This window comes from Zonotrichia albicollis, chromosome Z, assembly GCF_047830755.1.
Source record: "Zonotrichia albicollis isolate bZonAlb1 chromosome Z, bZonAlb1.hap1, whole genome shotgun sequence".
NCBI classification, from domain to species: Eukaryota; Metazoa; Chordata; class Aves; order Passeriformes; family Passerellidae; genus Zonotrichia; species Zonotrichia albicollis.
The window spans coordinates 79,353,181-79,367,157 of NC_133860.1; positions in this window are offsets into that span (position 1 = coordinate 79,353,181).

Genomic DNA, 13,977 nt, shown 5'->3' on the forward strand with positions numbered 1-13,977 from the left:
AATGACTCTCACATTATCCCAAATCTACTTCTGCCTCAAACTGGTGAACTTCAGCAGCACTGGAGTTTGTCTGCCACTCCCAGAATCCAAGCTGGTCATTTCCTCCATAGAAAATTGTGGGAAAGGGTTTGCTTTGCCCTTTTGGAAATCACAAATCTCTTCAGCGCAGTGGTAGGAAGCCTTGGGGCTCCCAAGTGACACCACAGACCTTGCTTATCCTGGTTTGACCTCATTTTCTGCCAAACTCCTTCTGCTGTTTTCTCTCCAGAGACAGCTGCGAGCACAGGTTCCTCCTGGCTGTTCCCTGAGCCACATTTTGGGTGCCAAACGTGCTCATTTCTCAGCGCGCAGGGTTGCCATGATGAGCCACAATACAAAAATTTAACAAACTGAAGGCCCAAGCCCTCAGGTTTTCCAAGCCTGAAAGAAAAAAAAAAAAAAAAAAAAAAAAAAATAACACTTAAATTCTGACACATCCCTTCTGAAAGACCAGGAGGAGAATCAAGGAAATAAAGACCAGCTCAATTTTGGTTCAAAAAGGAGGAGTTAATGTTTTGTTCCCATTTGACTGGAATAAGGATACCCTGGGCCTGAGACGCCCAGTTTAGGCCATGGAGTTCCTTTTGTTTGGAAATAGCTGTATTCACAGGAAATATCTTTTGAGAAGTGTTCAGCAGCCATCGTACTATGTAGAAAATACAGCTATAAATCCTCTATGCCCCATTTTGATTTCCTTCCAACCGTTTTGGGTGCCCATGCATGGCTGCAGCTTCTCTTTTGTGTTCACAGGGCCCTAAAAGCCAACCCATCATTTCTTTGAGTAGATTAAATGAAATGAAATGCATTTCATGGCAATGAAATTTTACATTTGTATGCAAAATGGAGCTTTTTAAGAAAAAAGACAGCCACCACTTTATTTTGCAGATGCATGCATTACAATATAGATTATTTTAGTAATGTTGGGATCTGGTTAGTTAGTAATCTTCATACAATCTGGCTCTATCACTACCTGCCATGAATGATCACTCACCATTTCAACAATGTGCTCACAAGAAGGCCATTTTCTGCCAGCATTGTGAAAAATCAAAAGGAAAAGATCAGCAAAATGCAACAGCCTATTTTCCTCTTATTCTTCATTGTTGTGAGGTCTAAACCAACAGATTTCCTCTTTTCACATTATCTTTTAAAGGACAGATGTTGGGGTCCAGATGAGGCATTTTGGTTTTTTTTTTAAAATAGTGTACCATCAGGTGTTTAAGGAGTTCCAAGTTCAGGTGAAAGAAAGCACATTATTGCACAACAAACCTGACAAATTCCTTTTATTTGCTTTAAAAAGAGCAGTTTGAAATCCCAGATAATTTTTTTAAAACCAATAACAAAAACAAACAAAAATATTCAAAATTACAAAAAATTAAAAAAAAAAAAAAAAACCCACACCAAAAAAACCCCCAAAAACCAAAAAAACAAACAAACAAAAAAAAAGAAACAAAAAAAACCCCTCGACCAAATACATCCAAAGCTGAATATTGTTCATGTCAGTGAATTATGGGGAAAGTTGTGTGCAAATATGCAATATAGACAAGTGCTGTGTAGGTGGCCTAAGGGCTAAATCTGCACCCCACAGGCAATCAATACCAGCAGCACCATAAACTTTTCCCCGCACTTCAGGTGCATTTGGATCATGTCATGTGTGGTGTGGCCTTGGTTCAAAATAATAGCAATAATGTCCTTAATTAACATTTAGCTCTGGAGGGGAAGCAAAAAAGCTGTCCCCCGTTACCAAAATTGAAAGAATAACACTCATGCCTCTACAAAGGTATTTGTGTTTTTAGTGACTTTTTATATAGCAAAAGATGAGTTAACAGGGTAAGAATTCAAGTTATACCTCAAAAATAAACACCTGGCAAATGACTGCCACATTTAGAGCACACCACAGTATTTAAATTACATTTGGCTCATCATCCTGTCCTTTGCAGCTGTTATGGCACAGAGGAGGATAATTAAAAGCAGCAGATTACCATGGTATTTAATGGACTGCTGCTGAACTATTTGTGTGTTTGTGATCCAAATGAAAACTGTTGGGCAAGTTATGGCTTTGGAGCAGGATGCTGTTTATGAGTGACAGTGAGTTTATTGAGGATGTTTGTTTACCTGGTGATCTGGGGCAAGAAACAAAGAAATCTTTGTTTTCAAGACACTGAGAAGCTGTAGGGATAATGGTGTAGTTATGTTAGGAATGTACTTTAAGAAGAATAAATTGTGTCTTGGCTAAAGGGAAACCCAGAATACATACATTGCCATGCCACAGTATCAGCTATATCAGCTGAGGCTCTGAGTCACCACATACAAAAGTAAAAGAAAACCGGTTTCCAACCAAAAAAAAAAAAAAAAAAAAAAAAGGTGCCATAGGAAGGGAAGAATGAAGGCAATGAGTTGTGGAAATTTGACTGCTCTTTTCTGGTGCACCACTGAGCTCATCCCACAGCTCAGGTACAGACAGGTTCATTTCAGGACTGCAGGTAACACACAGCAGAGATTCCCCTTCAGCCTCCTGAGATGTGCTTGCCACTTTGTATGTCAGAACACAAAAGGTGAAAAATCTCTTTTTCTTTTTTCTTTTTTGTTTTGTTTTGTTTTCTAATGTTGACAACAACCCCTCCTTCTTTCCTAGCAACTGTTTATAACCACATTCCTGGAGAGAAAAGCAACCTTTTCAAATTTGATAAAGACCCATTGTGAGTTCCCCTATCAATGCCAGGAGCTACATGGAAATTCAAAGACTTTTATCACTTTCTAGTGTGGTCCAAATAGATAGTGGTAAGTAATGTCTGGTTAATGTGTATAAACTGAAAATATTAGAACTCTTTGGAGTTTCCATTCTGCCTTCCCTTATTTTGATCATCATCTAAAAAACATCTTGTCTCAAGCTCATAAACACCCGCGTTTCTTCTGTCCTAAAATCTGGGGTTAATTGGAAACAATTTCAACCCGCCAACCACTTCAACCCACCAAGTGTTCAGGTGTAGTGTATTAGGTTGTCTTTTTCCTGAAATACCTTGAAACAAGTATAATTTTGAAGTGTGGCTTGAAGTCTTTGTGTTTCCTTAACTTCTGAAGACAGCAGTTGTATTAAGTTCTTGCAGGTTTTTTTTCCTTTTCCATAAAAATTTAAGTAAGAAAGAAAAAGAAGTTTCAGCCCTGTGATCTGAAATCTCCAGAGCAGTAGAAAACCACAGCAATATGAAAAGTGCCAACATCTGAAAAATTCTTGCAATAATGGCTAATGAAGCAATTTCTTTGGAGTTAGTTAAGAAGCACTAAATGAGTATGAGCTCTCTACATTGTGAGTGGCAAAGATTTCTTCCTCTGCATGGCAGGGGAGGAAATTAAACAGAGGAGATGGGCAAGGGGGATTTATTCCTCATCTTTCCTTTGCCTGGCAAAACTCAGGTAAACACCTGCAGAGAAAGAAATGACCACAGAGATAATTCCCCTTTGCAAAGCAGCATAATTACATGCTGTTCCTCTCTCCAGGTACATCACAATCAACAAAATCATCTACAGTATCATCCAGGCTTCACAGGTGTGGAGAGAAAAAATAAGCAGTCAGGGAACCATTATAATATTTTTATTTTATTTTGCATGGTCTCACACTGGATATGTTCTGTTTTAGTGGGGTGGGGGAGAGACAGAGAGGTGGCTGGATCAGGAGTTGGGAATTAATTATTTTTAAATTAACCATAAAAAACTTTTGTTTGGGATTATACTAGACTGGTTTTGTGTTTCTTCTCCACTCCATTGCTAACTAATTGTACAGTAACTTTGGAAAGAAAAAGTTCTAAATTTTATCATAACGTAACCCTAAAAAATATTTTCACTTATGAATTTTCTTCTAAAGAAGTTTTACAGGTCATTTGGCATAGAGATCCATTCAGAAACAATATCTGCTTCCCCACCCACAGCAATACCAAAAAGCCATATCACATGAAATATCAGTTCTCTTCACTCACAGTGTCTGCCAACTAAATTCACTCAAACTGTGAGAAAACTTGGGCCAAATTCCAAGATCCCACATTTAAAACCTTGGTGATGCAAACCATTGATCAGAAGAAAAATCCTCTAACCATATGAATGTATTCTTTTGTCAGCAGATTTATTTTCACACATTTTTATTAGATGTTACTCAAGGGAACTCCTAATGTCAATAATAAATACTGAGGAAAAAAAAATACATTTGGCCTATAGAATTTAGTAATTATTGGAACAAAAGAAAACAACTGAACTTGAATTTAGCATCTGCAAAATTCAAATCTATAAGCTTTATGATAGTTTCTTAATATTAAATAGGCCATAACATAAAGAACTCTAAAACTCAAATGGTATCAAATAGACCAAACAGAGCAATAACCCAGCAAAAATATTTCTGTTCTGTGAGGCTCTGTACTTGAATAGAGGGAAATTATTAAAGGGAAATTGGTGCAAATCCACCAATTCACAGTTGTGGGAACAAAGGGGAAAAGAGAGGTTATGGATAGCAGATAATTATTTAAATACAAAACCTCTTCTCAATAAAAGAAGCAATCTAACATTTCTTTTCCATGGCAATCGATCTTTTACAATTAAACCTACCATCAAGTATACATGGGGAAAAATCCCTAATTATACCATAATAAGGCATCAATTTTGATTTATTCAATGGTGTTCAATATGATTTATTTGATGATGTTTGTTGGCTGGTCATTACATTTCAAGGTTGCTTGTTCATTTTTCACTCAGGCCATGGGGGAACGATAGTTTCTAACTTCAGATTATAACCAAGTGCCCAGAAGTTTTGATCCCTCATGTCTTCATCTTGAGACCAGATTTCAGCAGCCAAGACAAGGATAAATAACCAAGGTGGCTCATAGGAGTGGTGATCACTGGTGTGTTGACTTCTCATTTTATTCCTGTCATTAACACACCTTATAATCAGAGACCTGACATTTTCCTATTGAATTTCTCTATTTTTTTCCCCTTGGTCATGTCTTTGTAGCCTGATCAGTGTGTTCAGCTTTGAAGTGAAGCAGTGAATCATATGTGTGAGTGTTTATTGCCAGAACAGGCCAAGGGACCTGGTGCTGTGCAGGATTTAAACTCCAAGAATTGTACTTCAAAAATGCATGTATGCAGTTAATTAACATCCACACTCTGCAGTGGAAGTCTGTTTCTAGGAATCGAGGCATGAAATTTAAAAAGTCCTAAATTTTAACTTAATGTAACCCTAAAACATATTTTCACTTATGAATTTTCACCTAAAGAAGTTTTTCAGGTCGTTTGGCATAAAGATCCATTCAGAAACAGTATCTGCTTCCCCACCCACTGCAACACCAAAAACTCCGTATCACATGAAATATCAGTTGTCTTCACTCACAGTGTTTGCCAACTGAATTCACTCAAACTGTGAGAAAACTTGGGCCAAATTCCAAGATCTCACATCTAAAACTGTGATGGGGTTCTCTTAGGGGCTTCTTTTTCAGTTTTGGGACTTTGTTTGTTTTTATAGATGTCTTTCTTCAGATCTCCCCACTGGGCATGGGGGCTCAGAGTGGGAAGTAGTGTGAACATCTTTTACAGAGCTGATAATGAAAAGCATTAAAAACATTTACTCTAAGTAATAAACCAACTCATTCTGCTTTTCTGCAGAGCCCAGGCTGAAGACAAAAAAAATGCCAAACTGCTTTGTAAGCACAGCATAATGATCTAGGAAATGATAGCCAGGAAAAGTCTCTAGTTAGTGCCCAGAAAATCCCTAATAGGCAGCAAATTAACCAAGGTGAGTACTTGGAAATCTGAGGAAGTCTAAACTTTTCTCTGGCTGTGATCAACAAAAGCTTGAGAAGTGTCTTCACAAAAAGTCCTCAACACCAATATTACCAAACTCTATCATGTTTTTCTTTCCTTAGAGTCTTTCTGCTTTTTCCCAGATTCCTGTTATCAAATACATGCATTCTGCTTGGGAAAGGGTAGAAATGTAAAGCCATGCAGTACTATATGCCTGCTGGGAATCTACCATAATCTGATTTAGATGAAGGTTCTGGAGGAAGCCAAAATTTTAAGCCTCTCTGCAAGTTTTCAAAGGATGATACTGAAGATCCTTAGAGCCAGTCCCTCATCACAAAGCTGAATACTCTCCTGCCTGATATTGTAAGCAAATTAAAAAATAAAGAAAAAGTTGTGTGAAAACAGCTTGATTTGTTTTGCACTGATAAACCTTTATTTGCAAATATTCCAGTGCTGCCAAGGGATTTGGTAGCATTATTCCCCTCTTATTGATCAGGGAAATTAAAGCACAATGGCTCTTTCAGCTTTCACCTAGCAGAAATATTTCTGCCTAGCCTTTAACACTTATTCTTCCTTTAAGAAGCGGTGATATTTACACTTGGTATTTTTCAAATTTTAACTCAATCTCCGAACTCCCTTTGAAGTCAACAGGCTGAGTTACCAATTAAAATTAATTGCTCTACCTTGGCCTGCATTATTTTATGGGGATTATGGCAAAGCAGGCCACTGAAACCCTTTGAGAGCGGAGGCCAAATGAAGATTCTCTGCTGCTCACACACCAGAGCTCAGCGTGCCCTGCTGGGAAAAGCATTCCCAAGGCCCACATGAATTGCAGACAGCCTCCCCCTCCACAGATGTGTGGAGTTAATGGCTTTTGGGAGAAAACTGGCCTGTGACAAGCAGGCATGAGGATCCTGGGCTCCTGTGGGAAGCAGAGGCAGCACCAATGAAATCATTGACAATTAGCCCCAGCACTGCTCGTCATCACCATGAAACAGCCAAGTTAAACTCTGCCAGCTCTTCAGTTGGGTTTTGCCAGCTTTTTGTTCCACAGATTTTGTTTGGCTCTACCTTCAGAGATTGCTATTCTGATCAAATATCTTCTCTTTCTTCCAAAGAAGATGCCTACTTTTCTTTTTTTCCTTTCCATTCCCATGTGTTGTGGAGCAGTGCATACAATCTGGAGAAAAAAAAAACTTAAAGCTTATTCCTTTTATTGCCATTGTGTATTTGCAGAAAAGGTATTTCACCTTTTTTTTCCCTCTAAAGCACTCACATTTAGTAGTTTACAGCTTAGCAAAAAATAGTCACGTATTATCTGTATTTTGACTACAGTGGAATTGCAGGGACAATCATAACATTCTCCGGATCTGACTGTTCATAAAATCACAAGTCTGCAAACCAACCCTATAAAAGTCATTAGCAAAACGTCTTGTGCAATCCGGCAAGGATTTCAAGGAATATGCAAAGAGACTGAAACCTGTATCTGAGCTTTTCAAGTACATCTGTGATGACTTTAAGATCACAATCTCGTGGGGCTGTGCATGGCAGTGCATGTTTTCCGAGTGCCTCACCACACTTCCTCAGGAGCACTTCCTCACCAAGTGACAGGAGAGAAAGGGAAGGCTCCATGATTTTCCCCAGCTCCATGAGGTCTGTGGAGATGTCCCTTTTTCTCACAGAGGACATGGTCTCTACCAGATATTCAGCGCAGGCCCCATTCACCTCACACCCTGGAGGTTCATTTTGCCCATCAGGTATCAGGTCTGTATGCAAATATTAATTACCATTCGAGTCCAAGCACGTTAAAAGATAGATTTGCACCCAAGAAGTTCCTCCTCAAGTCAGGGAATATTAGATATGTTCCTTTCTTTGGCTGTGGTACTCACTTCCTGGTGTTTACTGGAAGTTTATGTGATTTACATGGTTATGTGAAAACAGATCATCATCAGAGGTCATCTGCTGCTGGAAGTGCCTTTTAAAATACATTTTGACAGCCAGATTGTACCCAAGAACAGAGTTAGTTTTGCACCACAAAAGCGAGTCATCTAGACTGAAAAAAATGTGAGGAAATTTACACTTACCAATGTTAATGTGTTCCGAAATGGATAAAATCAGTTTCATTTAACTATTAACTTAATAGGAACTCCCTTCCTATTAAGAAGGGAGGAAGAAAAAATCATAATAAAGGTTAACAGCCACAAAACCTGTTTTTATTCTTCTCTAAACCCACAGCACTTATCACCTCCATCAAGTGAGAGACTCAAGCAACTCCTGTTTTCCCCTGTGGGTAGAAAAAACCTCTGCAAGCTCTCCTCACCACAGGTCTGACCCACACGCGGGGGGAAGGATTTCCCAAGCACTTGGGGTAGGAGTTTTGAGATACAAGGGTTTCCCAAGAGGCTGGGATCATAGGTCTGTTGATCAATAGGGCACACCTGATAGCTGCTTTGGAACACTTCCTCCTGAGATAATTCCTGTGACGTCTGTTCTGATCCTGCCACGGCTCCAGCTGGGATTGCAGTGCAATCCATAGCCGGGACATTAAAGCAGGCTTTGTTTTGTGTGTCAGGGTAGATAGCCTTATCTCTGCACAAAACTAACTCTGATAAAACTGAGGTGGGTGATGGATACAGATGTCTTCACTTCTAAACCATTTAAAAGCCTTTTTTTTTTTTTTTTTTTTTTTTTTTTTTTTTTTTTTTTCCCAGAGGCAGATCTCAGCAATCTTCTTTTCTTACCAAGGATATGCACTCCCTCTGTGTGTGCAATCCCTTTTCCAGGGGTTAATCAGGAACCTCAGGGCTGCAGTTCAGTCCTAAGTGGGTCACTGACAAAGTGAGTGCCTCGAGAATGCACTTGCCCTTTACTGGGAAAGCCTCAGCTGCCCTGATGTGCAGGGGGGTGTTTTCTCCACCTGGGGAAAGAAAAGGGAAAAAAAGACAAAGAAAAAGGGAAAGACAGGATGAGAAAGAGGAAAAGAGAAAAGGAAAGAAGGGGAAAAGGTGAAAATAGGAAAGGAAAGATGAAGAAGAGGGAAAGGTGGGGAAAAAATGAGGAGAGGAGAGGAGAGGAGAGGAGAGGAGAGGAGAGGAGAGGAGAGGAGAGGAGAGGAGAGGAGAGGAGAGGAGAGGAGAGGAGAGGAGAGGAGAGGAGAGGAGAGGAGAGGAGAGGAGAGGAGAGGAGAGGAGAGGAGAGGAGAGGAGAGGAGAGGAGAGGAGAGGAGAGGAGAGGAGAGGAGAGGAGAGGAGAGGAGAGGAGAGGAGAGGAGAGGAGAGGAGAGGAGAGGAGAGGAGAGGAGAGGAGAGGAGAGGAGAGGAGAGGAGAGGAGAGGAGAGGAGAGGAGAGGAGAGGAGAGGAGAGGAGAGGAGAGGAGAGGAGAGGAGAGGAAAAGGGAGAAAGGAAAAGGAGAAAGGACCCCAGGGAAATTGTCAATATATTGTTAAAATGCTTTCTTAAAGGGAAAGCAAGCCCAACACCAAGCTGGAGTTGTATCTGGTACTCAATAGCTGAAATACTAGTACAATTTTACAGTGGTCATTTTTTCCCCTGATCCTGAGACATCTGCATGGTCAGATGGATTTTTCTTCCCTCCCAGAACAGGATTTACTAACAGAGGAGGATAGTCTGTCTCTGGGGCAATGTCCTGCAGGGCAATAAAGATCAAGGCAGTGTTGGCCCCATGGTCTGATCCCCCCTGTGCCATCCCCAGACTGCTCCTCCTCAGCCACTCTGATAGAGTGCTTTCACAGGGTTTTTGGTGCTATAGGAACTCCCCTCTCAGACCACGTGAGACATTTTAAAACATATAATATTGTCAGACAGGTGGAAGTCACTCTAAAGCAGACTTCCATGTCTCCATCCACTGATAAAGCTGAATTTTAAAGCATGATTTTCCTTCCACTAATAGGAGACCTGCAAGGAGAGGATTTCTCCCTCCTGGCTGCACTTTTTTGGGCACAAGCTGGAAGCTGTTCCCTGAGATGTGATGGGAACAGGCTCACTGATAGGCTGAACAGGCTTGGATGTGTGAGCCAGACTTCTGTGTTCCATTACTACTGCAAGCCATTACCACTTTTCAGCTTTGAGGAATGCCCCTTCCTTTTATTTTTAATAGAAGTGCCTCCCAAACACAATAAAACAACATATGCAAACTCTCCAGTGCTGCCTGTTGCCCCTTCCTACTTATTTCTTCTTTTTGCTGGATGCCTACAGAATGCTTTGCTTCTGCTTGTCAACTTTTGGGAATTTGTTTTCTCTGTTTTCTTTGTCTTTTGAGGAGATGTTTTGTATTTTAGATGCTGGACACCATATTTTTATGTGAAAAGAAGGTATTTCTTATAGATTACATAGATGAGGTTTCCCAACCTCTTTCCTCCCCTTCTGCACTTGAAGCTCAGATGTCAAGACCAGAAAAACAGTGTGATAAAGAAAGGGAGCCAAGGAAGCACCAGTGTAGAGCAGCACCTGTAATTCTGAGCAAGAATTCTTCTGGCTAATTGTGCCAAGGAGGGCTGTCACCCTTATCGGATGCAGAAATACCTGCACCAGGTATTTCTGTAAAATCAGATCATTAGGAAGGAAAAATAGATTATAAAATATATTTGGTAGACAAGGTGAAGGACCCACAGGCATTTATCAGGTGCTGGCAATACCTGATGGCAGATGGTTTAACTAAGGCTTTACTATCCAGTAGAATTTTGATAACGCCTCCAGGTTTAATGTTAGGAAGCCACAATGAGGTGTCAAAAAAGGCAATGGCAGGCTCCCTATTGTCCACATCAAGAAATCAGGAGGAGTATGTAATATTCTAAATATTCCACTTTGACAGAAGAACAATTTCTCTAGATCCACCACACTGGTACTTTTCCTTCTCTCTTCACTGAAAGCACCATTTAATTTGCTATTTGATTCATAATGTGAAATCCAAAGCAGTGTTCCGTGTCAGGCTCATACAGGCAACTTGTGCATTTGTGATTGCGATATGTGTGGAGACCAACAATGGGACAGTTGCAAATTCTAATAATACCTGAGGAAAATAAAGCATGGAAAAAGGCCTTTGAACCCATCCTTTGTCTGTGATTAACCCTGGTTGATTTAGGAGCACTGGAATTAAAGCATTAAAGATGTTGCTTTTTGCCTGCATTTAATACATAAAGAGTTCTGCAATAATAACTTTTTGAAGTATAATTTTACATAGTGCTTGTATCCTTGAAACTATAGCTTTGGAATATATATAAAGGAAACATGCTTACCTCACACCTTATTGAAGCAGAGAAAAGCAGCTTGAGAAAGGAAGATGAACATCAACTCAAGGATTAATAGTTTCGACCAAAGGGAAGCTGGACATCACTGTTATGAGATTTATAGTCTCTGCAATTAAAAGCTGAGCCCACATCAGGAGAGCTGGACCTCCCCAGATTGGATTCTTCTTTCGGAAACCAAACCACGACCACCTGGGGATACTCCTTTGAGATACATCCTGAGAAAAACTAAATCATAGTATTGTATAGAATTGTGACATAAATATTGAGAAACTGATAAATGAGTAAAAAACTGGCAATAGAAACTGCTGAAAAAGCTGATGAGTGCCCCTATAAATATCTGTAAGCCTCAACTCTCGGTGTGCAGTGGGAGGGAAAACTTCCCCCACTGTACCCAGCACTGTATTGCTCATACTTTACCATATTAATTAATAAATTAATTGCTGGTTGAATATTGGCCTAGTCAAGCTTCTCATTCATAACAATAACTGCAGGGATTTCTCAGGTTTCTTCAGCCTCTTTCAGTGAGGAGGCTGCTGCCTCTACCCCCTGAGGCTGAGCACAAGGAAGGAGGGATAGGAATCCATGTGGGAAGGGGGGAGACCTGCCTGTCCTGCCATGGATTTGTGAGGTGGATTTTTCCTTGTAATTTGGTCACAGCAGCCTCTGGCGGATTTTAGGGAATAGCAGCTTGCTGTGGAAGCACTTGTGTTAGAACGATCAGCATGAACTCCCAGCTGGAAAGTATACTTCAATGCAAAACTGCTTTCCAAGCTTAGAAAATTACCTCTTTTCTCTCCTCATGCCTAATCTTACCATAAAATAAAAATATCTTCCCCAAACAATAGTTTTTATTTCCTTTTTGTGCTGGGGACATGCTTCAGGTAATGTCTTATTCAGGACACAGTAAAAACAAGGGGCTGCAATGGAAATTGAGGGCACATCTGGCCCCTGCTTTGAAGGTTTTGCCAACCAAATAGTGAAGGCATGTGCAAAAAAAAAAAGTGTCATTATCCCGATTTTATAGATAAAAAACCAAGATGCAGAAAAGGTTTTTTTTTTCCCTATATTAGCAAGAACGTGGGTGAGTGGGGATGTAATTCATGACCTATGGGGGAAAAAAGTATATATAAATATGTATGTATGTGTATATATATATGTATATGTATATATTTATATCTATGTATATGTGTATATATATATTATATAGATGTACATATGTATATGTATGTATGTATGTATGTATGTGTATATATGTATATATTTTTTTTTCTTTCCCAATATTAGCAAGGAACTGGGGTGAGTAGGGATGTAATTCATTACCTGTGTGGGGGGGAAATTTAATATATATATGGATGTACATATATATGTGTATATATATGTGTATATATGTATATATATAACAGATGTGTATATATATATTTTATATATCTAATGTATGTGTGTGTATATATACATATATACATATATACATACACACACACACACATATATATACATATATATATATATATATATATATATGCACCAGACTCAGTCTTCTGTTTCAGCTTTTTATTTTTTAATCCAATCTTGCACTTCAGAAAGGAAGTAAAAAAATCCCGATTATGAGCACAAAAGTGTGGGCAAAACCCCACCAACTATTTCCCTGCTGCATTCTGCATTTTTAAAAACATTATATGCACATGTTTTGAAAACATTTTTAAAAACATTCTAAGCACATGTTTCAGGCTTTATAATTCCGAGTGGGAGGAAGGGGGAAAGGACAGGACCGTGCTGCAACAGTTGTGTGCTGTGAGAAAAATCCACAGTGCATGAGCTCCCCCTAGTGGGATCACAAATCTCTGCAGCAAAAAAAAAAAATCTGCTTGCACTGGGTTTGCTCCATTACTTCTCTCCACTGTGTATTCACAGGGGTCATTTCCTGACAATTAATTATTTGCAAGGAGAACTAATGATTCAATGAAGAAAATTAATTTTGAGAGTCTTTCTGTGACCCTCCTGGACAAAATCATAGGGGTTTTTGGGAGGGGTTGGGTTTAGTTTTGGGGTTTTTGTGGTGTTTGGTTTGGTCTTTTGGTTTCATTTTGGGGGTTTTTTGTTCATTGGTTGGTTGGCTTTTTGGTGGTTTTGTTGTTATTGTTGTTAGTAGGTTTGGGTTTGGGTTTTTTTTTCTTTTTGGTTGTTTTTTGTTTGGAGGGGTTTTTTGGTTGTTTGGGGTTTATTTTCTTTTTTTTTTTTAATTTTTCATATTTTTTTCCTTTCTGTTCAGTAGGAAATTCAAATTCATGTGCTCTTGCAGTCTATCAGCGCTACTCATTTTAAATTTTTACAATTTTTTTTCACATGAAACAAACACCTTGTGAAGCAGGAACCCCTTGCTCCAGTACAAAACCTTACAGTAAAATAGCAATAATACAGAGAATAAAAGCTCTTTTATAATATCAATAATAGGGGAATAGAAGCTTTTTTCCAGCACTCTGCATCCAGGAGTTGAAAAAGACAATGATTGGAACTGACCATGATTTTAGATGAAGGATGATCCACATAAAGCAATGCAGAGACAAATGAAAAAGCCCCTTGCCACTCATTAAAAACCTTCCTGGTTTTTTGGAACTGTGATTTATTGGTGGCTTTGCAGAGAGTATGGTCATCCCTTTCTAAAACCACATTTGTGCATTTTGGGGGAATGCATTTCCTTCCAGAGGAGGAATACCGAGAGCTGTCAATTTAAGGCACACACATTAAAATTAAAAAATTAAAATTTCATTTTAAACGCACATTTAAATTAAAAATAGCATACATGTATTAACACAGCAGAGAATTAATCAGACCTGAAAGGGGAATTTCTCCATCTCCTGGAATCATTCAGGAAATTCAGGATGCTGTCCCA